This window comes from Simochromis diagramma, unplaced genomic scaffold (assembly GCF_900408965.1).
Source record: "Simochromis diagramma unplaced genomic scaffold, fSimDia1.1 OVJJ01000816.1, whole genome shotgun sequence".
NCBI classification, from domain to species: domain Eukaryota; kingdom Metazoa; phylum Chordata; class Actinopteri; order Cichliformes; family Cichlidae; genus Simochromis; species Simochromis diagramma.
This window is the reverse complement of record NW_024386908.1, coordinates 5,778,382-5,805,367: the sequence shown is the minus strand read 5'-3', so window position 1 is coordinate 5,805,367 and position 26,986 is coordinate 5,778,382. Positions and strand designations below refer to the sequence as shown.

The window sequence follows — 26,986 nt, the reverse complement described above, 5'->3', positions numbered from 1 at the left end:
CAGTGGCATTGATCGGTATAGAGCCCTCTGTGCCCTCTGTGAGATTGAACTGCTTTCCCCTCATCGCTGTTCCCTCCTCTGTCTTTGGAAAGATCACACTGGGAGGATCAGCTGCTGCCGTCACTGATTTCTGGCCAGCCCTCTCCGACTTCACTTTCTCTTAGATGTCTCATTAACCTGCTCAATGTATCTGTTTGTGCTGGTGTTGGGTGTGTGCGCACACCCTTCTCAGGTTGAATCAGTGCATGTACAGATTCTACGTTTGCTCTTTGTCCCCTTTGAAGGTGGTGTGTGTGTGTGTGTGTGTGTGTGTGCGTGCAAGCAGTCTGTTTCTTGCTCTGGGTGCGCCGTCAAGATGACGGCCCGGCTCGCCTGTGCATGTCAACCTGCTGCATGCGACGCGCTGGCTGGCCGCCCGTCCTCATCACCTCTACTCTATCAGCTCACTTCCTCTCCCTCTGCTTGCACACAGAAAAGCCACTTTTAATGTCAGGTTAACTTTCTAAAGGGCTTTTCATTGCAGCCCATCGACGCTCATTTACCCACTTTTTTTTTTTTTTTTGTCAGTTTGAAGACTCAAGTGTTTGAGTTGATTGCAATTGATTTTTTTTCTTCATTTTCCAGCACAGTTCTGCTTAGCTGATTGAAATAACTTCATTCTATCGAAGCAGAAGGTGGATATTGTATTTCGGGAATGGTTTTTCAGCCAGAAAGATGTCAAAGAAGAAAACTCCTTACTCTCCGAGGGGTTGCGAGTTTGAAATGAGATAAACTCCAGCTCTCGGTGACAAAGCTACCAAAAAACAGGATTATTTCAGAAGTGACTAGTTCTTCTGAATTCCAAAATTAATTGTGTGGGTGTTGTAGAGTGTTATTGCCTCAGAGGGTCTGTTTAATTCATCAGGTTGACTAAACTACCAACTGCGACCCAGTTCACTTTTCTTTTCTGTCTCTTCTTTTCAGTCCTCTTCAGGGACTGTTACTATTTGGAGTGTTTATCCAGCTAAGAGGAAAGCCTTCAAACCACGCTGTAGGAGAAAATGTGTTTTCGGTTAAACACTCGTCTTGAATTAATAAACCCCTCCCCCTAAAAAAACCCCCAAACAACCAAAAAACCAAAAACAAACAAACCCCCAAAAACATCAGAACTACTGGATCATTTGAAGTTTTTTTTTTCAGTCCGGGGGGAGAAGACCAAGAGTCTTCATTCTTCCTGCCTCTCATCATTGATTGAATGAGGCCTTTTCAGTATTCCTCCAGCAGCACTGAAGATTGGCATTGCGGTGCATTGTAGGATCGATCTGCTTTCCTTGTGTTCCTTTTCTGGAAGTTACATAGAGGATTCCTTCTCTTGATTCATTCGGATGAGTTTTTCTTCTCCTGTTATTTAAGCGAATTCTATAAAGACCTGAAGGGGGCATTTGATGTCCTTTAAGTTAAGTTAGTAGTTTTGAAATTGGCTTGCTGGAAGCAGAGAAGATGGATACAGACTAATTCTCCCAATAGTGTATGCATTTTGAGCCATATTAAAGAAGAAAGTGTGACGTGTTGGTAATCATTTAGTCGGTTAATAGGATTGATGCCATTCTAATATATTGACTTAGCTTGGCATAAAGACAGGAAAGGTACCAAAATCTGCAGACCAGCAGATCTAAAGCTCTGTAAGGAAAAGCTCACATGTTGTTTCCTCTTGCTCTCAATCATTATTGTGAGATTAAGTCCAGCCAAAGACGCAATCATGTGAATTCCCTTCTTAAAGCCTTATGTTTCGTAAGTTGATAAATTCCTCTTTTGTAATTTCCTAAAGTAACACACCTCCACGTCCAGTTAGAGCCCCCCTGGTAAAAACAGCATGCAGAGATCTGTGAGCTGAAAGAATCCTGAATATCCGTGTTCCCAGCACACAGAATCCAATCTTCTGTTTTTTAATGGTCGTAACTGTAACACTGGGAAACTTTAGGCCTGTTGTCTTGTTCGACTTACGCAATGGCATTTTGCACCTGTGTAATGTAAGCTTTTTGTGTCATGACACAATGTGTATGCTAGGTTAGGCAAAACACTCAAAAAGACACCTTTCTAAACAATTGTTTTCAACAGATTTAACTGGTAATTTATTTTATTTTTTTATTTTTTTAACATTTTGTTTTCAACATCCCAAAGGACACTGAACTTGCAGCTGTTGTGCTCTTCTAATTCATTTCAATAGGGACTTGTCTGGGTTATCGCAAAATAAAATAAGGAAGGAGTTACTGCTGAGTAACAAGATTAGCTTATATGGGCTTGGTTTAGAGAAGTGTTTGTGATTCAGATTGTAAATCGTGATTCATCCCCAAAAGATTGTTCATATGATCTTGTGACCGAATCGCCAACCCCTGCATACACTGTATGACTAGAAGTGCTGGGCGACCTACACCTCACACCTACAGGAGCTACCCAGCCATGGAAACCCATGCCATGAAGCTCCTGGAGCACAGTTTTAGTGCTGATGTTAATGTCAGAGGCTTGGCGACTTTAATGCACTATGTCCCATTCTTTCATAAATGCTTGTAGAGGCGCTAGGTGTTTCGTTTTTATTCATTGCAGCCATGGGACTGAAAACACATTAATTCAGAGATTAATAGGTGTGGCCGAGTGTTTTTGCCCATTAAGTGTATTAAGATGTATATGATTGGTTCCCAACAGGCCCAGAGTAGAATGTCCTTTGTAATGTGTTTTACCTTGATCAAGGTCACAAGCCAAACCTCTCTGCAATATAGCACTGAAACCAGGCATCATGGTCGCTCCAGGCTGTGGTATCAGCTTCTTTTCCTCCCGCAAAGCTTTACCAAAAAAAGACATCCAGCCACGGCGGGGCTGGCTCGAAGGGCCACTGTGTGCCACAAGCCTGACCTCACTCCCAAGCATCCACCTGGCGTCTTTATTTTCCTCCTTCCACCACTTGCACCCTCAGGGGAGGGAGGGCTGAGAACTAAAAGTAGCAAGTGACCCTGCTAAAAGCCGTTGAAATGGATCCCCTATTGTGTGGGAGTGATGCGGGGGTGGGTGGGGGGCGCAAAGGAAACCCCCCCCACTGTGGGAGCCTTTGTGAGTCGGACTCAGAAAGGATGACGGCGCCGGATGGACACCTCAGGCAGCTGGCTCAGTGTGGAGCAAAGGAGGTGACATGACAGAAAGAGTAATTGTTTGTATGTACGCTGGCAATGTACACAACACGAGCACAAATTGTGATCCTACAGCACCTCCTTTTGTGAAGCCCCTGGGTGTTCTTGCTGGCAAGCGGTTTTTGTTCAAAGGCTTTGAAGCCATGGAAATGGTGCAGATAGATGTGATATTTACGCAGGTATTTATTGGTAAAAATCATAATTACTATAAATTGTTTTGCTGGTGTCTTTATTGCTGGTTATGTCAGTTGTGGTGTTCTCTTACTCCTGTAGTCCTTACCCCTCTGCTCCTAATGGCTCAATAATGGAGGTGTCTTTTGGGCTATGTATCCCTACCCTATTTATCCAGACCCGAATGAGCTGTCAGTGGTCCAAATTTGAGCAGAATGGTCATCACAGGACTCAGTATCATCTTCCACTCTTTGAGAGCTTTGAGCTTATTTTGAAGAAAGATGCTTTTATGTTGTTTCATTAGTCAAACTTGAAAGAGTAGTAAAAAAAAAAAAAAAAAAAGGATAATCTTGACATCAGTGAGTTATGTCTCTCGTCTTTGAAACATGAATCCTATCCTCTTTGTTTACACACCTCTCAGCACCTCAGGAGCTCGCTGATGCACGGCTACAGCAGAGGAGCGAGGTGTATTTGTTTTCCAACGCCATCAAAAAATAAACTTAATCGGAGCAAAGCACATTCTTCACAGCCACAATACATGTGCGTAGCTGAGCAGATGCCCGACTTCAAGCAGGACTGAGCATTGTCTTCCTGCCTTTCTCACTTCACTCATACCGGCCTGGGCATTCTGCTGTGCTTTTGCTGCTGACATAATGAGTATAGGAATGCTAAAAATACCGCCGCACAAATGGAGCGTGTTGCGCTGCACACAACATATGTTGTAGTATGGCTGCCGATGCTGTCTCCTGAAGCACGAAAAAGAAGGACGTCGTGGCTTGTGATCGTGATCAAATGTTCAGCTGTTTCCTTTTGAACAGGCTTTTGATCAGTGGACGGCAACCTGCGAGACACGCATAAATAAATCATAACCCATTCAAAATTCAGCTCAGGTTAAGCTCCAGTGTTTACAGGTACAGGAGTGCACCCAATTGGATATTTTGCAACACAGTGCAGCTGCATCTACTTCAGCTTGTTTTCAGTCCAGAGGTTACTCTGCTAATGGTGCTGACTGAATGGGCTGAGGCCAAGCCATTGATTTTTAGGGGAATGTTTCCAGGCATCATCAGTGGTGATGTGTCACACCCCCGCCCCGGACCCTCATCTGGACTGCAGCCATAATCCTCTTTGCACAGGCTGTCCTAATGTAGCAGCAACCTTACCATCCCTACCTCCTAGTACTAGGAGCTGGGCAGCAGTGGCTGGCTGTGACTGTGGTCGAAACAGTAGTCGCACAACAGCAGGCATAGATGTAAAAATGTAGGCATATAACAATAAATCAATTTGTTGGATAATTTAGTTTTTCTTTGGAGATGCCCAAATTTAGGCTTTAGGCTTTAAAAATATTACATTTGTTTTGCTGGTATCTGTGATTTCATGTTTGCTTACAGTAGAGATGGAATATGGAGATTAAAAAAAAAACAGTCAATGTTTTAATCCCATATAAATCCTCAGGCCTCAGTCACATGGGCCACAGACCAGTTGACAACCCCCTGGAAACCTCCGGTCACTTGGGGAAAAATGTGTTTTCCTCATCTATTTGGTGAGTAGGTGCTGAAGGGTTGCTGGCTGTCACCATGTGAGATCAGTCAAAAGGAAGGTGATGTACCGATTGCGTTCTTCGTAAGATTAGCAGACAATTTGCATGAAAGATGCTCATTTGTCTGAAAATACTTGCTAACTAACCACTTAGTGGTTGTGAACCATGAAAAAGCATGACACATAAATGGAAGCCATTCACCTTGAAAGTAAAAGCTGGGCCTTAATGCTGAAACCTACGTGTTTCAAAAGGGACAACCTTTATTTTTGAAGGCAAGTGGTCTCTAGTGTGACTAGCTATTAGCAAGTAGTTGGCAGGTTTTTGCAGATAAGTCAGTGTCTTTCATGCAAACTGCAGTAATCTGCTAGTGAAGCAACCAAGACAAATGCAAATGGGGAATTTGACAAACCCTAGGAGCAAGCAAGTAATACATATGGGAATTCAGCTGTGGTAATGTGATTATACTGTAGATCGATTAGTCAGCTTTTGTCATTGATCACACTACGTATTAGGGCTGGGTATCATCACTGATTTCTAGAATCGATTCAATTCCGATTCACAAGGTCCCGAATCGATTCGATCCACGATTCGATTTAATTCGATTCGATTCGATTTAAATCTGGGAAATTTTGACAGTCAGAAATATTATAATTCAGATCAGTACATTTACATATTTTTGTATCAATAAAAAGGAAGCTGACACACGCAAGACTTTATCACAGGTGTAAGCATCACAGCAGAGGCCTTTGTGTCAAAGTAGCTGAAGATAAAACACAGAAAAACATGAAGGTGATTTTCCTGGCCTGGGATTTTATAAAAATATTCTGCAGTACATCAAAAACGAAAGAAAACCATTAATCAACATATGAACATTACCTCTGAAGTTACAGCGGTTGTATTAGAGACACGGCTAAGCGTTTTGCATTTTGTATAATTTTAAAAAGTTTAAATTTGTTCAGTATTGAACAGCAGAAATGAGGTTTTCTTTTCGGAAGAATGTAAAAGGGAAAAAAACAGCGGCCGACAGCACTGTAAGCAACAGTAGACTGGTGCGTAACAAGCAAGCGAATAATGAAGAAAGGGAAACTGTTCTTGAAGTACAGAGAGAGAGAGAGAGAGAGAGAGCTGCGCATCGTGGTGGAAGCAAAACAGTAAAAGTCAGAGTGAATTCATGACGATGTTTATGTGAAGCGTTTGGATCTTCTTTTGCTGCTGGTTCGGTCAATATTGTTTGGAGAGAGATCAAACTAACAGCTTTAGAATCAGCGCATAAAGGGCGTGAACACAAAGCGCGGACCCGCCGACAGATCAGAATCAGCCAGCTGTCGGCTTTCAGCCCCGACCGTGAGAAAGGCGACATCTAACTGATTCTGATCCGCGGGTCGCGCTGTGTGTTTAAGTCTATGTGCAGAATCCGTGATCCTGTTCTCATTTACTGTCTTAACTGTTTGGTGGTTCTTGAAATTTTGTAAGGTTTCACCAGAGATTCTGGCATTTCGGGCAAAATAAATTTATATTAAAAAATCGATTCAGGATTTTAATGAATCGATTTTACGTTATCCAAGCCAGAATCGATTTTAATCGATGAATCGATTTTAAAAACCCACCCCTACTACGTATAACCACTTGAGTCTCGGGCCTTACACCAGGTGCTCTTCATGCTTGAGCATGCAGCAGTGGGTGGAGTTGGAAATCATAAACCACATATTCAAATGCAGCCCACAACTCTAAACTTTTCTAGATGTCACAGACAAATATGCTTGTGAGAATGTAAATGTCCAGTAGATCAGATAGTAGGCAGCTTGTAAAAAAAAAAAAAGTCTGTGTGCATGTACTTTTTGATATTAGAGCTCAGTTTTACAATTTATAGTAAGTTGCTTTGCATAACTCTTGGCTATGGGGAATGAACCGTGTTTTGGAAACTACTGCTCTAAACTGTTTTTTTTTTTTTTTTTATATGTCCCATGTATGATCTGCCAGGCTTTACCAGGCACCAGGAGAATGTGAGGCGAAAGGCAGATACGGGTAAACTGTGGAGAGTCAGGCACAGAAAATAAGACGGAGAATGCGATGGTTGATGGGCTGTCAGTTTTCGGTCCGCATGGAGTTCTTCCTCAGAGTTGAGCTGCCAAGGCTGGCGGAGCACGGTCCCAGTGTGTCCCTATCTGCCCCTTTGTGTTTAAGGAACTCTCTCTGTAGCTCATTAGAATCTTTATACTTTCTCCCCCTGAGGAGTGCCAGGCGCCGAATGGGCGCACAAATGAGGCTACCTTTCTACTTTGTATAATTGTGTTCAACCACAACTGTGGGAGGAGAAAAACAAAGATGAGATTAATCACTGTAGCCTCGTCCCTCCCCGTTCTCTCATCCCTCATCTGCCTTCCATTTCAGGGCTCCTGCCGACTTTTTAACTAGTTTCATTTAATTACCGACAGCTTTGGAGGGCGCACACGACTGCTGTTGACCTAAATCAGAAAAGTGGGACATATTTTTCCCCCATCGCCCCCTCCAACTTTCTTACTCTACTCTATTGATTTTTTTGCCTGCGTGGACCGCATGCACAAGCAAATTGGCTGAGCACAGCCATCAGTTTGACACCCTCACTCTCTGTCTCTCAGCTTGTCTCTGTCTTTACCGCTGCTTCTGAATTAGCTGGCTTCCATGGTCAGACTTCCCTCTACTACCAATTTATTCTGGAGGATGTGTAGGGGAATTGGGATTCTCATCCATTTTTGGGGTCCCTGACAGGTTGAGAGAAATTGGAGAGCGGCCTCTTTTGTTCGCGCCGATGTAGTCGCAGTAATGGACAAGATTAGGGCAAAGTGTGAAGCAGCTCCTCGAGTTAAAGCGAAAAAATTCAAAGCAGGCCACAAGGGATTTTCTTGTGTGACAGTTGAGTATTGGTTAATTATTTCGAACAGCGCAAGGTGGCTCGAGACTCTCTCCGCAGCCCTCCTCCTGTGCCTCTCAGTCGCCGTAGCTCTCGGCTCGTGTGATTTCCTACGTGGCTTGCTTTGACAAACAACAGCACCGATTCAGTCTCATTACCGCAAGTTGGATTCATTAAAGAAATCACTCCATACTATGGCTGTTTTGTCCCCTTTTCTCTGTGTTTTTCTTTCTTTCTTTTTTTCCAAATCTAACCGAGGCCAAAGTTTCCCAACCTCCAGGAATAATCCTCCTTGATCCACCAATGGCATGCAGCGCACAGGAAAATAGTCCTGACGACAGCTGAACCTCTTAGCCCCGCAGGAATGTTTGACCACGTGCGGCCACACAGACACACATATAAGCTCACCATACACATAGGCCATACATTCAACGTTGAATCGCAGTGCAGAGCCAAACAGAGCGTCTCTCCATCTTCAATAGCAATTTTGTTTTTTCGGTTCTCAGCTCTGAATGAAGGTGAAGACAAATTTGAGGAACTAGTTACTGCTTTTAGAGTTTTTTGGGTTTTTTTTTTTCGTGAGGTCTATACTTCCTGAAAGCACCATGTGAGGCGACTAAAGCAGAGAAAAAGGGAAGGAAACCCATTTCCTATAAAAGGCCATTTGACACACATACAGATTCCCTTCTGTAGTTTTATAAACTCTCCTCACAAGAAAGTGTTATAGTAAACATATAAGAACTTCTATTTATCGCTCTGCCCCATATTTCTTTTTGCTGGCGTGTCTATTTGCTTGTGCGCGCGTTTGTGTGTGTGTGTGTTATCGATCTAAGTTGTTGCAGATGTCAGGACTGTCGTCCCAGCAAGCTGCAGAATCCAACCCTCATCTTGCAGTTTTCAGCGTGAGCCTCTCTTCGTTGGAAAAAATGACAGTCGGGGCTAATATAGAAATGGACAGAGTCAAGTCATTCATTCCCCGCATTGTGTGGCTCACGGAAAAGCAGAATGCACATCACATGAAAACACTTTATTTTTACTCTGATGCGCGGGCTGGATGACAGATGCCTCGCTCGTCATATTTCTTGGTTCAGTTGCTCCTCACCGCTGTCGCTATCTTGTCATTGTTAGTTCAGCTCCATTGTAGTCTCACCACCTCAAATGGCTGCCTCGGCTCTTTTTCTACCCCGCTGAGCTTTACGGGGTCTTGTGGCAAAGCTTCTAAACTTTCGCTCGTGTTAGGAATTGGCAGTTCCCCGTAGAGCGCACTGTACTTACAAGCGCGACTGTTGAATGCCTCTTTGTGTAGAGGCCTTTGGGGTTGTAAACTGTAACAGCTTTTTGGAGACTGTTACTCTGTCAGAGAAATAGTTCTCAACTTTTGGCAGTAACATACTTCCCATACAGCAGATTAGATGTTGTTTTATTTGATCAGCAGTCATGACTTCCCCATAATCCCTATTGTTCCTCGTGGTTCCCTTTTGAATGAAATATTTGTTGATCATTTTAAATTGCTTGTGCTGTGTTGCTGCGAGTCCATGGATGTGATATATTTTGACATTAATAGGTGTATTAGGGTTTGTGCTCCGGAGCTCCTTCAGTAATGAATATTCAAGGCTTCGGTCACTGGCATCTGGCTGTCGCTATTTTTTTTTTTTTTTTTGGGCCATATTTATGATTAAAATGATCAGATGGAGGAAATTAGGTCTCACACAACATATCCTGGGCGCTAACTTGGCCTATGGTACAGGTGGAAAGAGAGGGACAGATGTGAGTTCTGGTCACAAATTAGCAGCTGTAGTTGTTTCTATTTTTGTGGGAGTGGGTGTTGAAAGGCTCTAAAAGTGTTTAAATCCAGCTAAATTTTGAATAATTGTGTAAACAGTGTGATTACTGTGTGCTGTGAGTGAGAAGGATGTTAACCAAAGGAAGTAAAAGAACTACACAAATCTCACACCATTTACTGTGGCCTTGAATCTGAGACATTTTCTACTTATGACTGATCACACTCCCTTTCTAATCCACCATTAGCCATTAATAAACCTTCCTCGTCTCGTCCACGTTTTACCAGCATGACCAGTGCACACTTGATAGCCATTAGTAACGTAGGTTGCATATTCCCCTTACTGTGTAGGTAGTTGGCAAAACATCACCATACTTTGCTCTGTTAAATGGCTTGTTCTCTTACAGTCACATGAACTTTTGGATTGATCCTTTTTGTTTGATATATGAACTAATGCCACAGATGATTTGTTTTGGTTGTATAAATATTTGCATAGAAATACATAATTATTGTGTAAAATATGTTAAAAGAAAAGTTTAAGAAGCAGTGAACCCGTTTACTCATGAAAATTTTAAGTCTAGGGGAGGAGCAGCTAGTTCAAAGAGGTTTCTATAAAGAGATCTAAAGAGATTTCTAGTTTCATATTGGATTTTTTTTCCTCCCCTTTTGAAAGGTTTTTGATTTCACAATTTTTAATCCATTCATTCATCCATTTTATCATTCATCCATTCATTCATCTGAGTCCGGGTCATGGGGCCAGCAGTCTAAGCAGAGAAGTCCAAACCTTTCTAACCTTGCCCACCTTAGAAACAGAAGCAATCCCAACCTGGCCTAAAGCATATATAGGATATTTCATTTTCAGCCTTTTTATTTTCTTTCTTACTTTTTGGTAAATAATGTGCAACATCGAAGGCAGAACGAATAAATCCATCCATCATGTTTCCTGACTTCCATCTTTTCGAAAAATCTGACATTGCTGCACTGCTAAATAAAAAAAAATATATATTTTTGTGTCTAGATGTATGCATAAAGGATATGACCAACTATGTTGAAGGCAACAGAAGTTTATTTATAAGCATCACTTCCTCATATTTTTTTTTAATCCTGGGATGAGCCTGGATTGGTATGACACATCACGGGGGTGGGTTTCATCTTACTTCACCTGCAGCATCATTTTTGTTGGAAAAACACTCCGATATTAGCACATTTTTATAGCACTGGAATCACTATTTGCATAGGCATAGTTTTGGTGGGTAACATAATTCACATTACAATTTTAGTGATCGTAGTTCACGTCTTCAAAATTAAAATTCAAAGTAAGAGTCTAAAACTCAATATTTTTAATGGCATAAGGCAGAGACATGCTGTCTGTCCAGTGTCACACTAGTCTGAACACTGATTGTTCATGCTCATACCTGCTTTCTACCACCCCTATCATTAAACTACCCATCCTTCACGCATCCCCTGCGTTTCCTTCATTTCACTGGTCTCCATTTGATTTGGCTGCACGTCCTGCTTCACAGGATTTCCTTAAAGTTGTTAGCTTAGCTCCTCTTTTGCCCGTATTAAGGGAAGCTGACATATTCAGAGCTCTTATTGAGAAGCAGTGACTGGATAGCTGGCTGGCTGGCTTAGCTGATAATAAGGCATGCTCCAGTGGCTTGTATTTGTGTAGCACCTGCCATCTGTGTGTCCTTGAGTGGATCCTCCAGGCGCGCGTGTGTGTGTTTCAGAGTTATACCACGCTGCCACTTCCTGTCAAGTGTCTTCAAATGCCCTGGCTGTGTTCTGAGGCTATGACCGTCTGTCACTGCATGGGTGCGTTTGAGCCAGCACGCCGTATGCACGCATGCACGCATGCACGCATTTTGCCCGTGTGACTGTGCAGTCAGCACTTCTTCCCATGTCTTGACCGCACGCAGTGAATCTGAGCACACGTCTTTCAAAACCTGCACCCTGTGGCCCCATCACTTTAACGCATGAAGCCGACACTGTGGTCTTTTCATCCACTCCCGTGCTTTTCACACACTCCCCACTGACTCAGATCTCTCACTGATGCTTCAGTCCTCTCTCCCCCCTCTCTTATACAGTTTCTCTGTCTCTACTTGTCACTGAGCTCTTTGTTTTATGTCTCGTGAGGAGAGCTGAATGAGGACTGCTGGGCCAGGATGTGAAGTGAACCTATAGAGTAATGGCTACACAGACTTGAAATGCTAGTCTGTCTCTAAATTTTTGTTACGTGTTTTTATTTTTGTTTTATTTGTGTGTGTGCATTTTTAAAATCATGTTTGCAGTGAACTAGACTAAATAAAACTCTTGGCGGTTGGGTAGACATGGAAACAAGTACCATAATTGCTTGAATTGTCTCCAACTCTATGATTAGCTGCAGCCCTATCATCAACATTCTCATCTTTCCCTCCGTCTAACATCGTTTGTCTGTCTCTTTTTCTTTGCATGCCAGTTAGTGCATCTTCTAGAAGGCTTAGCATTCAGTGGTAGCAGCATGGGGTAATTTCTCCATGACTGACTGATATTCTGCTTCCAAAGGATGTGCATGGTCAGCCTGAACACTAATGGGAAACTTACGAACGGTAATGAGATAAAAAATGGCTTCAAAAGTTAAAGCCAATATTAACCCCACTGACATTTGTCTTCAGGGTCCTCTTTCCTTTGATTCTAGTCTTCTCAATCTTTGATTTCTCTGCGTGTGTGTGTGTGTGTGTGTGTGTGTGTGTGTGTGTGTGTGCGTGTTTGTGTGTGTGTGAGCTGAGCTTTGTTAATCAGATGAAGGAGAACCCTTCCTGTCCATAGTAATTTCTTGATTCTGTTGACCTTAAGCGTACTTTAACACCTGGCGCCACCTGTACAGATACATATTTTAGGTGCATTTCAGATGCCACACATATACAAGGGTATATGTCTGTGAAAAGGTCAGGCTGTGGTTTTTCACAGAAATGAAACAGTGAAATCTGTTTTTAGTTCCTGGCTGCCCTTGTTGTTATAGCTCTAGTGAACTTGAGAACATTACTTGCTCATATTCTTCCCACATTTTTAGTACATTTATCAGTGATTACAGTATTGATTACAGCCTCTCTTATATATACAGTCGTAGCTACCAAGGACATAGACTTTCTGGTAATTTCAAAAGGTATTTTTAGTCACTTTGCTACTAGCACAGAACATACTGTCTGTCAAACAGTTTGACAGACACTCACCATGCAACACCATCTGGAAAACACCTGATTAGCAACAGCTTCATTTTATAACATGATCACAAATCACAAATAGCGTAAAAACATACCTGGATAGGAAAACACAATGGAACACTATCAGCCATCTGGCACACATTATTGAAGTAGTATGGGATAATCTTGACAGAGAACAGAACTAAACTCAGCCGTCAAGAAGCCTGAAGAACTACTTCTGAAGACTGCTCTGTTTTCCCCTTATATACTGTATATCTCTGTATGTTTGTATGTTTAAATATTGCTCCACGTATTTCCCATTTTCCTATCAAAATATAAAGAAAAGCTGTGGCTCAAGACTTTTGCACAATACTGTACATGTGTTAGATTTGAGTTATTTTGGTGTCTAGAATGGGTGTGGCAGGAAAAATTTTACTGTCTTGGAGTGGTTCACAAAGTGCTTTATTTATCTTCATTTTGAATATTAGAGCTGTGACTCCAAGAGTGCAGTGGGTTTTTGGGTCAGTGATTCTTTGAAAAGGTCATCAGGTCATTTGACGGGAATCTGCCACTATTTAGTGCCGGGACGTAGGGATAGAGCCATACTACCGAGAGGAATAGCAATAACAATAACTTTAATTTTAGCTCAGAGGTGGTGTTTGTGTGCGTTGTGGCAGCTGGAAGTTCATTCGTTGTCTGAGAGCTTTTGTGTCATGGCTTTCAACCTACAATTTTGTCTTGCTGGTGGCGATGTTGTGGCGGCATGCTTCCTTAACAACAAATCGCTGTTCAAAACAAGACGCATCTGCGTGAAATAAAAAAGTTGTTCCCGGGCTACTGTCGTGAAACAAACCAGCAGGTTTAAGTAAGAAGAAAACCTCCATATGGTTGCTCATGGCTCACTGAATATTCAAAGACTCCGGGTTATCCCCTCTCACCAAGCTAACAACATGCCTTTGCGGATGTGTATGCTCATATTGTTGTGCTCGTCACCAGTCCTATCTGTGCAATCTCATGCATGTGTACATGCTGAGATGTTACACGTATTAAGAACAACATGCTTTTCATCAGGGCAGGGTGGGGAAATATTTCCTAATGAGGTGACAAGCACCAGCTGTCCACTATGAAAAGGCAGTATCAAATGGTATGATACCAGCACTTTAACACTTTGATGCATGCTGAGTCTACAAATGGGAGGTATTATTCAAACCGTGCCTCACAAGTTTGTAGAAGATGTGTGATATGTACAAAAAACTGTGCACACCTGGAGACCTGACAGGTTTCCAGGTGTGCATGACTGCAGTGGAGTATAGTCAAAGCCTTAATCACTAACTTCACGAAAAAAATTGATGTACATTAGTGTGCAGGGCAAATTTTTTTTTTTTTGGTCAAATTAGCAACAAGGTGCTGGATGATTAATTATCTACAGTTACATTTGTTCATAAGTTCTAGTTGTGGAAGATAATAACCTTGTTATAAGTCACAACTTTTATAAACTCCAATAATTGTGTATATAGGCTTTAATATACCTTGTATAATTTGTATCTCTACAGTTGCCTGTTGTTTATTTTCATATTCATATTTCCATATTGTTCTGTTTAATTTTACTTTATTACATTTCTTTGGTTTGTTTTTGTTTCAGTTGCACACTGTCTGTTGGGGGAACTGCGATTCTCTCTTTCCTGTACATATTGCGGAATTGACTATAAAGTTGACTTTGACTTTACAGTCTGACGATCTCCTTGCTTTCCATGTTCTTAAGCCGTGGCTAAGTCTGCATGTTGATGTGTCCTTGAGCAAGACACTGAATCCTAAGCTGCTCTCAATACATCTGTCAGCATTTGATAAACAAAGTGTTGCATATAAAGAATCTGTGGATGAATATCTGAGTGCCAGTGGATGAATGTGGTTTGTAGAGTAAAACCCTTTAAGAGTGGGAAGGTGCTAGAAATGCCCATCTTACCTGACGGTGTATTTTAAATGACCACAAAAGCGACAGTTGCCTTTAAATTGATTTGCACAATCGGTTTATCAAGCTTGGAGGGAACATAGAGGCGTCTTATTAAGAAACTGAGATATGAGGGAACGGGTTACCAGACCATCACAGGAGTAACATATAAAGAACCTCACTCTTCTACTCTACAGTCAGTTTAGAGTCACTACCTGTATGGGTCCTTGCCATCTCCTTATTACGGCTAATATTATATATAACTTTGGAATCCATTTTTTGTTAGTGTGTTTCATTCATTTTGACAGGTTCTTTGTGCTAATTTGGTTTCCACACTCAAATGCAGAAATGTGCATAGTAGTGAGATATAATCTGAAAACATTCTTAAAAGTTCTCAAGTGCTTTTTTTTTTTTCTTTTTCTGCCTCGCTGTGATTGATTTAACCTTGCTTTAGTCCCCCTTCTTTCCTCCCCGGGCTCCATGGTCAGCGTGTAAGTGTTTGAGAACCGACAGGGAGGATCTCCTTTCCCCTCAAGCTGACACACGGGCAAACAATGCTAAGTGAGATCCACTATAAAGTCTGACTGGCTGCTTATCTCCTCAGCCTCCCTCTTCGATTCACTCACCCTCCCTCTTTTAGTTTCTCCTTCTCATCCAGTCTCTTCATTGTTTTGTTTCTCTTTAAGCCGTTCTGTTCGTCAGCCTCGCCGTCCTTCACCTTTTCTCCCTTTCTGTCTGCTTTTGCAGAAACTGCATCTTTATTTTTTATTTTTTTGCTTCCCAGTCAGCACAAATCCCACCAGTGTCTGCACATCATCGGGCTTGAGGGCTGTGGCTTCAGGCAACTCTCTCATTTTAAATCTCTTGACAGAGAGATAACACACACACACACACACACACACACACACACACACACACACACACACACACAAAAAAAAAATCTAAACTAAGCCAAGCTGGTGGTTGTAGCAGCTCCACTTCTCACATCAATTTGATTTCAAATCACCTTGAGGCAGCACTTTCCTTTTTTTATAAAAGCCACACCTTCATTTTTGTTTTTTTTGTTAATGTTTTTTGGGGGCGGACAACTCGCTCACGCGGCAGGATAACACCACAGATGCTGTTTTGGGTGGATTTTGTTTCATCACGTTTTCATCATCGTTTCATCATCCTCAGTGTGGACCTGACTGCTCTCTGGGTTGCCATGGCCCGGAGCAAACGAAAGCAGGCTGTGGGTGTGTTTTTTATATTAATTTTATTTTCTGAGTGTGGGCTGAGGGTATTTTTGCTGATGTCACGTCATCAAGATGTGATGTCAGATGCTAAACCCATAACCTGCCAAATATGTTACATTTGTACCTGTGTGAAGATGTGCGTCTGTTAAGGTCAAAAACTGCCACGTGCTGTGCGGGGTCTGCCAACTCTTATGCTCACTTATGCTTCCTGTGTGTGTGTGTGTGTGTGTGTGTACGTGTGTTTAAACATGCGTTTGCCACTGCATCAGGAGTGCATAATTTGCTGTAATTTGATTCAAGAGAGCCTGAAATGCAGATAGAGGTCAGCCACGCCTCCTCTTCCTTGAAAGAGAGCAGTGAAGGTGGGGAGAGGCAGAAAGGAAGTGGAGAGGTTGCAGTTGAGTCAAAAAGGGAGAGGGTGGTTGACGCAGTAGGTTTCATTTGGCACTCCCACTTTTAACGGTCACACCTGAAGAAAGAAAGCGGATGCTTCTCTCTTCCTTTTTCCTACCCTGTCTGCTTGCTGAGTGCTTGCTCACGGGTAATTGTTGGGGTTCTCCCTGCATTACCTTACAATGTGAAGTGCCCCCGTCCAGACTCACTTTTAGTAATGTTGTTGTGAATTGGGGCTATATAAATAAAGCTGAATTGAATTTTGTTAGTGGTAGCTGCAGCAGAGACTTCACTCATCTATCTCTGTTCCTCGCACAATCCCTCCTCTCTGTCGTTCCCCCGCAGTGTCTTTGTCTTGCTTCATCGTTTTCATCTCTTACTTCTCCCATCAGCCTTTCCACACAAACTTAATTTCCCTGTGATCCCCGAACACATTTTAGCTCTTCTTTCCCCTTTTTCCATCCTTCTCTCTGCGGGGCGAATCGACGTGTAGGCAGTGGTGTCGGCAGGCTTCACCTGCTGCTGAAAATTCTCCTCTAAAGCTGTGGCTTCATGCATATTTACACGCGGGCTGTTTGGAGAGAGAGAGTAGATGCTTTTATTTGCATGTGTGGTTTCATGTGGGTTAAATGATAATTTAGCAATTCTATATTTGTAGAGGGTGTTTTTTTTATTTTTTTATTTCAATTTGGAGACAAAGACAGCTTGAAGACAAATGAAAAGAGAGGTTATGACAGTTTACTGCCTGTTGTAAAGAATCACATTTTACAACTTTGTCGTTAAGCTTCGAACCCGCTGTCCTCGCCTGAGCTGCGTTGCCAGTTTTCCTTTGGGATAACTAATATTCTGCTCCCCAGTGTGGTTAAAATAATAAGGCTGAATTGTGGACTTGTTATCTTAAGTGGCACCAACTGTAGCCAGATCCGTGACCCAAGTTGCAATTAAGCGGACTAATTCTTCAAAGTCGCGACGCTCAGTAAATTTATTTTAACAGTGGAAGAAATTACTCTGCATATTGTGAGGACTGTTGCTTGTACACATATAATTATGGCCGAACTACACGTTTCCTCTGAGCTTTAAGGAGATATTTTAAATATTTTTAACAGCCCTGCAGCAGAAAAAGTTCTTAAAGAAATCTAGAAAATATCTTCTGCCATTGATGTGCTGCAGATCAAGTGAGCAACTAGCTAGTCGACCAATTGGAAAGCTCATTCTATAGTATGACGCTACAGCAAAAGTAAATGTTGGTTGTATAGTACTGTAGTGTGGCAGCAAGATATCCTTGTGATAACCTGGTTTGGTTTTGGTGTGCAACTCAGCAGTAACTGGAAAGCTCTCTTATATATACACTGATCAGGCATGGTATTATGATCACTGAAAGGTGAAGTAAATAACACTGATTATGTCTTCATCTTGGCACCTGTAGTGGATATGATATAGCAGTGAACATTTTGTCCTCCTAGAAAAGCTAGAAAAGTGGGCAAGCTTACGTTTGACAAGGACTAAATTGTGATGTTAGACGACTGGGCCAGAGAATCTCCAAAGCTGCAGCTTTTGTGGAGTGTTCCTGGTCTGAAGTGGTCAGGATCTATCAAAAGTGGTCCAAGAAAGGAACAGTGGTGAACCAGCGACAGGCTCGTGGGCAGCCAAGGCTGATAGACGTGGAGGAGCGAAAGCTGGCTTGTGTGTTCTGATTTAACAGATGAGCCTCTGTCGCTCAAAGGGCTGAAAAATGTAATGCTGGTTCTGATAGAAAGGTGTCAGAAAACACAGGGCATCACAGTTTGTCTGTATTTGGGGCTGCATAGCCGCAGACCAGTCACAGTGCCCATGCTGAGCATTAGAACTGGACCATGGAAGAAGGGGATCATGGATGATCGGGTGTGTTGTGTTGCCAATCTGGGGAACACATGGCACCAGGATGGAATATGGGGAGAAAGGTGAGCCAGTGGAGGCAGTGGGATGCTTTGGGCAATGCTCTGCTGGGAAACCATGGGTCCTGCCATCTATGTGCATGATACTTTAACACGTACCACATACGTAAGCATTGCAATAGACCACGGGTGGGGAACTCCAGGTCTCAAGGACTGGTGTCCTGCAGGTTTTAGATATCACCCTGGTTCAACACACTTGAATCAAATCATTAGTTCATTACCAGGCCTCTGGAGGACGTGAAGACATGTTAAGGAGGTAATTTAGCCATTTAAATCAGCTGTGTTGGCTCAAGGACACATCTAAAACCTGCAGGACACCAGTCCTTGAGGCCTGGAGTTCCCCCACCCTGCTGTAAACCCTGTACACCCTTTAATGGAATCCGTATCCCCTGATGGCTGTGGCCCCTATTAGCAGGATGCCACACAGTAAAAATCGTATAGGATGGTTTTGGGATCACAGCGAGTTTGAGGTGTTGACTTGACCGCCAAATTCCCCAGACCTCAGTTTAGTCGAGATTCTGTGGGATGTGCTGGACAAACATGTCCAGTCTATGAAGGCTCCAACTTGCAACTTACAGGATTTGATGGATCTGTTGCTAATATCTCGGTGCAGATGCCACAGCACACCTTCACTGGTCTAATGATGTTCATGATGGGTCAGGGCTGTTTTAGCAGCAAAAAGGAGACCAACACAATATTAGGCAGGATGTGATATTCACTGGTATTCAGAAAAATCGAGCATTTCTATGTATTTTCGGATGTTTCAATAAATTGCTGTTTCTATTTCACATCTTCCAAGAAAAATTGCATTTTTTTGCACAGTACTGTATACAGAGAAGTGATATTTAGGCATCAGAGTGACTAGAAACAAGACTAATTATGTCATCATCCAATGGTAAATGGTAGAAAAGTGAGGGGAAATCACACATTTGTGCAGCTGAGATAAAGCTCTCCTAAATGATTTTAATGATCATCTCATTTCCACTTTGGCATCAGTGGGCTATCTAATGCATGCTCTTAGCCAGCTTTGAAGCCTCACACACAGATGCAGAGACACAGACACACACACAGTCAGATTAATGCCTGGGAATGAGGTGAGGTTTTAGCGCACTGACCCATTTCATTTTAATCTGAGTCATTTGTGATTTCTCCTGCTCAGGACAGATTGAATGTCACTTTGGTTGCTCCCTGCTTTCATGTCTGGGGCAAAAACTGGCATTACCTAAGGTGATGATCACACTGATGGGGGGGGAAAAACACAAAAAAAGTGTTTTCAGCTTTTTCCTTGTTAAATATGCCTGTTTAATATGTGTAAATTGCCAAACGATGTTGTGCGTGTCTCTGTGATGGTGTGTTTACACGAGGCTGTTCTTTGCTAATCATGCTTGAAGCAATGCAGAAGCAAAGCAGCAGGAGCTCTTACAAGTTTACAGACACCTTCTATTTTTAAGAAATGGCTGTATCTCTTTTCTGCTCAGCTTTATTTTTGAGTTCTTTCCTGCATGCATCAGATACTGTAAGCGCAACATTGTGCATTTATTCCACGTCATCGAGCTGCGAGCTGCACTGGCTTTTAAAAAAACCCCAACAAAAAACATAAAAAGTAATAGCATTCCTCAAACGAGTGCGCTTTGAAAGCTCTGGCTCCAGCAGCGTGATCCGAGCAAAGGGTTGTTGTTGCTAGTGAGTAGTATTGTGACAGCGGTTAGGTCGCTATCTCCAAATGCACAATGGCAGCGAAAGGAAACTGGCGTCCGGCAATGAGGTGAGGCTGAATGAAAGCCGTTCCTCCTGGGTGATTCTGCTGCCCTGGTTTTTGTCTGTGCTGCCTATCAGACCTCTACGTCTGCGTGCATTCGTGCGTGTGTGTGTTGTCCGTGGGTGCACAGCTGCCAAGTTGAATCCCATTCAAGGTCTTCTCAATGCTGATACTTTCTGTTGTTGATTCCCCCTCCTTTAAAATGCACAGTGCCACTTCTCAAAATTTGAAGACATCTTTTTTTTTTTTTTTTTGCAGACTGTGCACATCCACTGCCTTTTCTCCCCGTCTCCCACTAAACCTGTCTGGCACCACTTTTACTGTCACACCGGTGCGAGTTGTGACTGCAACTACACTTCGTATAATCCTGTCGCCGTGTGTTGGAGTCTCCTTGAGCGTCGCTAACCATGGTTTCTCTTACGCTGCTTTTAATCCTTGATGTGTTGGACAAGCACAGCAAGAAGGGGATGCATTTGTAGCTTTTGAAAAATGTTGTTTTTTTTTTCTTTTTAATTGACCACATAGAAAGATAAATGCATGAGGTCTATGAGTTGGAACGCAGTGTGCAAGGATTTGGCTAAGGCGAAACATAGCTGAGCTGGTTCTGGTTTGAATTGGAATGTTTTAGTCACATTGCTGGAAATAAAGATTACTTTTGGTTTGGCAAACGCACTTCTGGATGTCTTAAATTGTTGGAGTGGACATGCAAAATGGCGAGCTTGCATCATGAGGAACTACAGGCGTTTATTGATGCAGCTGGCTTTCAGTTCTGTGCTTTTCTAAACGTATTTGACGTGTAAGAAACAGGATGAAAACAAGCAGCGCTTCCCCATTTGTGATATGGTTATTCTCCCCTTCTTCAGCATCAACCCATTAACCTAATTAACAAAACAAAAAAAAGAATCATAGTATTTCCTCACAAATATGCCGTTGCATGTGTGTCTGTGCGGGATTCACAACACTCACATATATTCCCACACGAAAAATTAAATATTCATGACATTACATTTGGCAGTGGTGGAGACCGATTGACTGCCACCAGTTTGTGTGTTGTCAAATTAGCATATTAATGATATAAATGCTGTATAATTAACATGTGGGAGTGGATTATGCATGTGAATCGTTGTCGGATCAGTCAGAGAGAAGAAAGGGTCAGGCTAATTAGGTTAAAAAGCACATTAACGGGTGCTTTGAGTGAAATTTGCCATGAGATTTAGTGTAAACAGCTCGTAAAAGCTGTGGGCTCCGAGACAGGAAATAACTGTTTTTCTACTTTAATGGTAAAATCTCTGTAATGGAGCATCACACTTTATTGCAGACAGAATACATTTTAATTAAAGTGTTGCTTTTTAAAAAAAAATAAACAAACTTGTAACTTGTGTAACTTGTAACTTGAGTGCTGGAGTTTCTGCTTGAGGCCCGTGGTGGTATTTGGTCTTCTAAGGAGCTTAAACAGAGTGACAGGAGAACCAAATGTAATGTGCTTTGACAGGCCTCGACTCCAAGTGGCAGCCTGAAACACGTGTAAGCTTAATCCAAGTCAGTAGGCTTTCCAGGGATCTCAACTTACTCAGCAGAATGCACTTTCAAACTAGAAATGGAAACGGATATGAAAGGGCAAGGTGACGGTCCACAAAGGTGTGACAAGAACAGCTGCAAAGTGCACTGACGCTGAATCCAGCTGGTCCCTGCAGGATTAAGCATCATTCTACCAGAAGTTCCTTCATTTAGGTTTTTGATGATGTTGGAGAGCGTTGTCTTCCTGGTCCGAAAGCTCACTTCATTTTCTTATTCTTATTCTTATTCACTCTCATTTTCTTGTTGCCCTATGGACAGGATCACTGTCACCCTAGGATAACTTGTATTAGCGTACAATAAAAAAAAAAACATTACTTGGAGAGTTAAAAAGGCTCAAAGGTATTTCAATAAATCAAAGATGAGGTTTTGACTTTGGTCGGTTGGAGGTGGGTTACACCTTTTTTTGACTAGGGCTAACCGAGAGACAAACAGCAGCTATTCATGCTCACATTCACACATTTAGAATCACCATACACATGGTTTTGGACTGTGGGAGGAAGCCAGAGTAGCCTGAGAGGACCCACGCAGCTAGAGGGAGAGCATGCAGAGGGCCACCAGTTATATAAGGTGATGGTGCTGAGCATCATGCTGCCCCTGTTTAAACTCTGCTTTTATAAAGCACTTTCTAAGTTTTGACTTTAGCAAACTTGGACTTTGACCTTATTCCAAGGTTATATCCAAATGACCTGGAAACCACCAGTCACAAAGGAAAATATTCTAACTGGTCAGAGTATTCTCTGAGTGGTTCCTCGAGGCTTATTGTCTCTGGGTGAAACTGATTACAAAGGATTACACGGTGCTGCACCAAATATTTCCTTGTGATTGGTGCTTCGATCCTTGGCTGCTCCAGTCTGCATAGGAAAGTATCCTTGGGCAAAATGCTGAAAGTTGCTCTCCGCCAAGGTCGCCGAGGTCGCCGACTGTTCTCTAGGCCTGTGTGACTGGGGACGTAGGGGTGCGATGTAGTTGACAGCTGCTGGCGATAGTTTTTCTTGTTAGCACACCTGTCAATCAAAGTGGCCACAGGGGTCTAGTGGAGTCTACACCTCAACAGATCAGGGCTGTTTTAGCAGCAAAAGGAAGGCTAACACAGTATTAGGCAGGTGGGCATACTGTTATGCCTGAGCCATGCTAGCTCTGTTAGGACCAAATAACACACTGGCTGCTCTTACTTCAGTTTCTATATCTGCTCTCTTTCCCCTTGTGTGTCTCCATCGGTCCGACTACCTGTCTGTCAGCCAGTCTTTTTCTGTCTCTGGTGTAAACTGACAATAAACTTGTTTTTTCATGGGTAAATGGCTCTTCCAGACTGCCTTGCTATTGTAATGTCTGGTCTAAGAAAGACAGTCTTTGCAAAAATAGCAGTGTCCCCACCATGACCCGGTGGACTGGTGTCACAGAGAATCAAACAGAGTATGTGCGTGTGTCAGAAAGTTTAAGACTTTGCCTTTTTGTGGCTGAAAAGCTAGTCATTGCAGACCATCTGGAAACTGGATCTAACAGGTTCAGTTGACAGAAAATGTGTGTGTGTGTTGATGCCAAATCTGAGCATCTGCAGGTCTGTTTTTTGTTCAGTTTATGCAATAGGATATTCGTGGACCAGTGGCATCCGCTTGGACGCGTGTGTGACGTGTGCGTACTTTGGACAGTTTATAGAGTTTTCCACTTGCTTTGAATGTTTTTGTGCTTTGTGGCAGCAGTGTGGTGGAACAGCCATGAATGGCATCTTTCCCCCATTTGTACTTACTGTTCTCTTCCTCTGGCGTAACGGAACATGTCCCACAATCCCAGCACATGGGATAAAAACAACAACAAAATCAATTCCCTCCAGAGTGAACACCTTCCCTGTCTCGTCTCATCATTTGGCAGTTAGCCAGCCTGGACGGCTGACAGACAGGTAGTCGGACTGATGGCAGGCAGTTAGAGATGAACGGACAGACAAGGAGCTGGCTTGTGGATCGGCAGGTGGGAAGCTTTCATTTCACAGCAGAAAAAAAAGAAAAAATGGTGACTTGAAACTGCATAATTTAGCTTAATGCAGCTGGGAAAGTCACTTGGGTAATTCATGTATTGGGCACACTTTGTGAGTGTAAGTGTGTTTGCTGTGATTCGTCTGTGTGTGCTTGTGTGTGTGCGCCTGAGTGATTGGGCTTTGAATGAATTACAAAAAGTAGAAACTATCAGGCATCTCTTCACGTGTGTGTGTGTGTGTGTGTGTGTGTGTGTGTGTGTGTGTTCGTGTGCTTTGAACGAATAACAAAGTCAGATGTGCACTTGTGACAAATCCCATGTAAAGAGCCTTTCTGAGGCTTGGGGAATAACAAAGAGTTGGCGATGCTTCAACATAAAATACGAAGGACATGCAGAAGCACACACGTGAACAGAGTTACAGACGGCCCAGAATTTTAATTTCGACTGCAGACTTGGTCTCAGTGTCAACGTGAGAGAGTGGGTGGATGAGTAATTCTGCTGAATCCTCTCTTCAGCAGTGGGCTATTCTCCTAGAGAAAGAGGAGGGAAAAAAACACTCCACCCCTAAAAAGGAAAAGAAAAAAAAAACACCTCTGACAGTCAGCCTCTGATTTGTAGCTTAATTATTAGTAAAGTTCATGATGCATTTTTTCTGATCATGAAAATATCCTTACAGCTGCAAGGAATAAGGAGGCTTTAATAGATTTTTGTCTCCCACTGCAAGAGGGCTATTAGTGCATCTTTTCAAAAAGAAAAATCAGAATATCATACACAGTTACACCACAGTCGGTTTGCTTTGCATGCTTATTAATGTACTACTTGGGGGCGGAAAAGTAAAATGAAATTATTGGGCCATAACCAGCGGGAAGCCAGCTTGAATTTTACTGAACGGCAATTGAATTTATCCTTAGCTGCAGCATCCCTGTGTGGTCTGCAGTCCATGAACTGTGACCACTGCGTCTTTGTACTCCTGTACAAGTGCTTGTTTCTTTAAATTGTCTTGGATTAAATATAATCCCTCTGCAACTAAGGGAATTCTCTCTGCGCTGTTTGGATGCTGCGTTCAGGTATACCAAATGAGCCCTGCAGCCAGAAGAAATGAAATTCTCGTCCTCGCTTGAGCTCAAGGCGGAAGCCTTTCTACATGGCAAGGACTCTTGTTATGTTTCCATTGGATATCCCAGTTTTACATGTGCGTGACCTTGTATGAATGGGTGTCTCTGTGAGCCTATGTCTACATGCATACGTTGCTGTTTGAATAGGCCGCTTGTGTAAATTTGCTGGCTGTGACTTTGCAGCATTAAGCTTGCACCCTGGTGGATCTGGCAACATTTGCAAGTCTGTGTTTGCATGAACATCAGTGTGAAGCGGCTGACATATTTTTGGGTACATGCAGGTTTAAGAGTGCGGGTTAATTCATTGTGCGTGTGTGTGTGTGTTTGGTTTCAGTGAGCGAGTCAGCAGGACTCTGTGCTATTTTTAAGAGATGATTGCAGTATTGTCAGCTGAGACATTTTGCTGAAACACTCACAGTTACAAAGCAGCGCTCAGTGCTAATAGACCTTCAGCATCACTCTGTCCGTACCTACTTGACCTGCTATCCTTTTAGATGGCAGGCTTTCTCATGACATTTTCTCAAAACCTGTATTAATCTCAAAGCTGTATCCACTCTGTCAGACATCTCTCCAGTGTTTGATGTTGAAATGTCATTTTCCACACGCTGCCAATTTAAGGGTAATTCCTATTTCCTACATGCAGGCACATGGGCGTAGACAGATTGTGCCTTTCATGTGTAAAATTTGTCATATGGCTCTTAAATTGACTTTACTTCAACTATGATTGACTAGGGATGTCATGATACCAGAAGTTAAGTTATTGGTACCAAAAACAGCAGAATTATGCAATTGTTGATGCGTAGTTTGATACCACCGTTTACCAAAAGAAAAGGGAGGGGAAAAGCCTGAAACTTACTGCTGTTCAGTTAACAAGAGAGGGTGAAGCTATTCTGCAGCTGCACTAGTTACCACCTTCCATCTGTAGTTTTCACTGTGCTTGTGGGGATCTTTCTTTTTCAGCATGTAAGCATAGACTAGAATAATTATAGTCAGGTCCAGAAGAATTGTAGCTTTGGCACAGACGAGGCCAAGTACTGTGGCATTTTTAGAATTTTGGTCTCGAATGGTATTGTAAGCATCAGTTCTGGTGACATGTCTGTCATAGACTGTATCTAAAAGATTGACAGAGCCATGGGGGTTTAAATCCTCAAGTTTGGCATTTTGGCAGATAATGTGTTAAATTTTTATCAAGACCATATTTAGAAAAGGCAGAGATCAGCTAATGCTCGTGCCTGCTATGTTATTAGGTTAGCAAGGTGCTGTCATCATTTACTGTCAGTTGTGATGCTAATTTGGGCTAGGAGAACACGCAAAAAAAACATACCAAAGAAGGTGAAAAGTGCCATCTGTCACCCTGAATGTAGGTTATTTTAGCACCTGTGCTGTATGTGTGCTGGCTAGCAGTCAGTGCCGATTGAAAAGGAAGGCAAGAGCTTGGATTAATCACGACTGTTTAGGATTAAATAATAAGACGTAGTCTGTACATTGTTCTGCCTGTTCTTACGAAGCATTTCCTTGTTAACTCTCTGAGGTCGACGGACGCGCCGGCGCATCAAAATCACATGACCAATTTAAAATGACACAGCAACAAGATGCAGCGACCCAGAGTCTCCATTTCAACTTGGGTCGAAAGTGCGGACTTCAAGCTATATAGCAGTTTTTAAATTGTGTGGATAGGCCACGTAAAACCAGAGTTATGGAAAAAAATACACGCAACATTTACAACGGGAAGAAATGGTAAAAACTGCGTTTTCTAGAGACGGTGCTAGCAAACATACCTGATTGTTCTGTAAATAGATTTAAATGGTTATATAAAAAACACCTGAGGCCTTGGCTGCATTTCTAGGTAGATAGTACCATATAACTTTATTGTTTGCAAAACATGTGCATAATTTTTAGAAATGTACAATTTCTATTTGCATTTCAAGTTATGAAAAACGATTTGTTAAACATGTTTGTGGTTTTTACAGAAAAAAATATAATTTTTTTCTACTCAGATTTTTGTCTGAATTTAGTTCAATTGTGCTAATATAGTATGTCAAAATGAAAAAAACAACTCCAATTTCAGATATGAGGTTGTGCTGAAAATAATGATACCAAACAAGGCAAGATAAACAGCTTTTAAAGGAGAAATATAGAGGTAAAATCAAAAGTAGTCAAAAACGGCCAATTATACCTTGGACCCAAGAGGGTTAAATTAGAGTAAAATACTGGCAGCTAGATCTCGTCATAAGTAAACAGCTATTTTACAGTACAGCTACAGTATTATACAACAGCAGCTTCTTATTGAAAAATTACATTGCTTCATAGAATGCAAGCTTTTCAGTAT

The 26,986-nt window shown here is 42.3% G+C and overlaps 1 protein-coding gene and 1 long non-coding RNA gene across 5 annotated transcripts in view; both read left to right on the top strand.

The window, feature by feature from the left end:
* The window catches only part of dock4b (dedicator of cytokinesis 4b), a 138,418-nt gene that overhangs the window by 8,860 nt on the left and 102,572 nt on the right, over window positions 1-26,986 (top strand). The window lies entirely within an intron of this gene.
* On the top strand, window positions 9,069-26,356 carry LOC120735646. The gene is made up of 3 exons (XR_005696321.1): window positions 9,069-9,079; window positions 18,469-18,471; window positions 26,256-26,356. It is a non-coding gene; the product is annotated as an uncharacterized LOC120735646 (long non-coding RNA).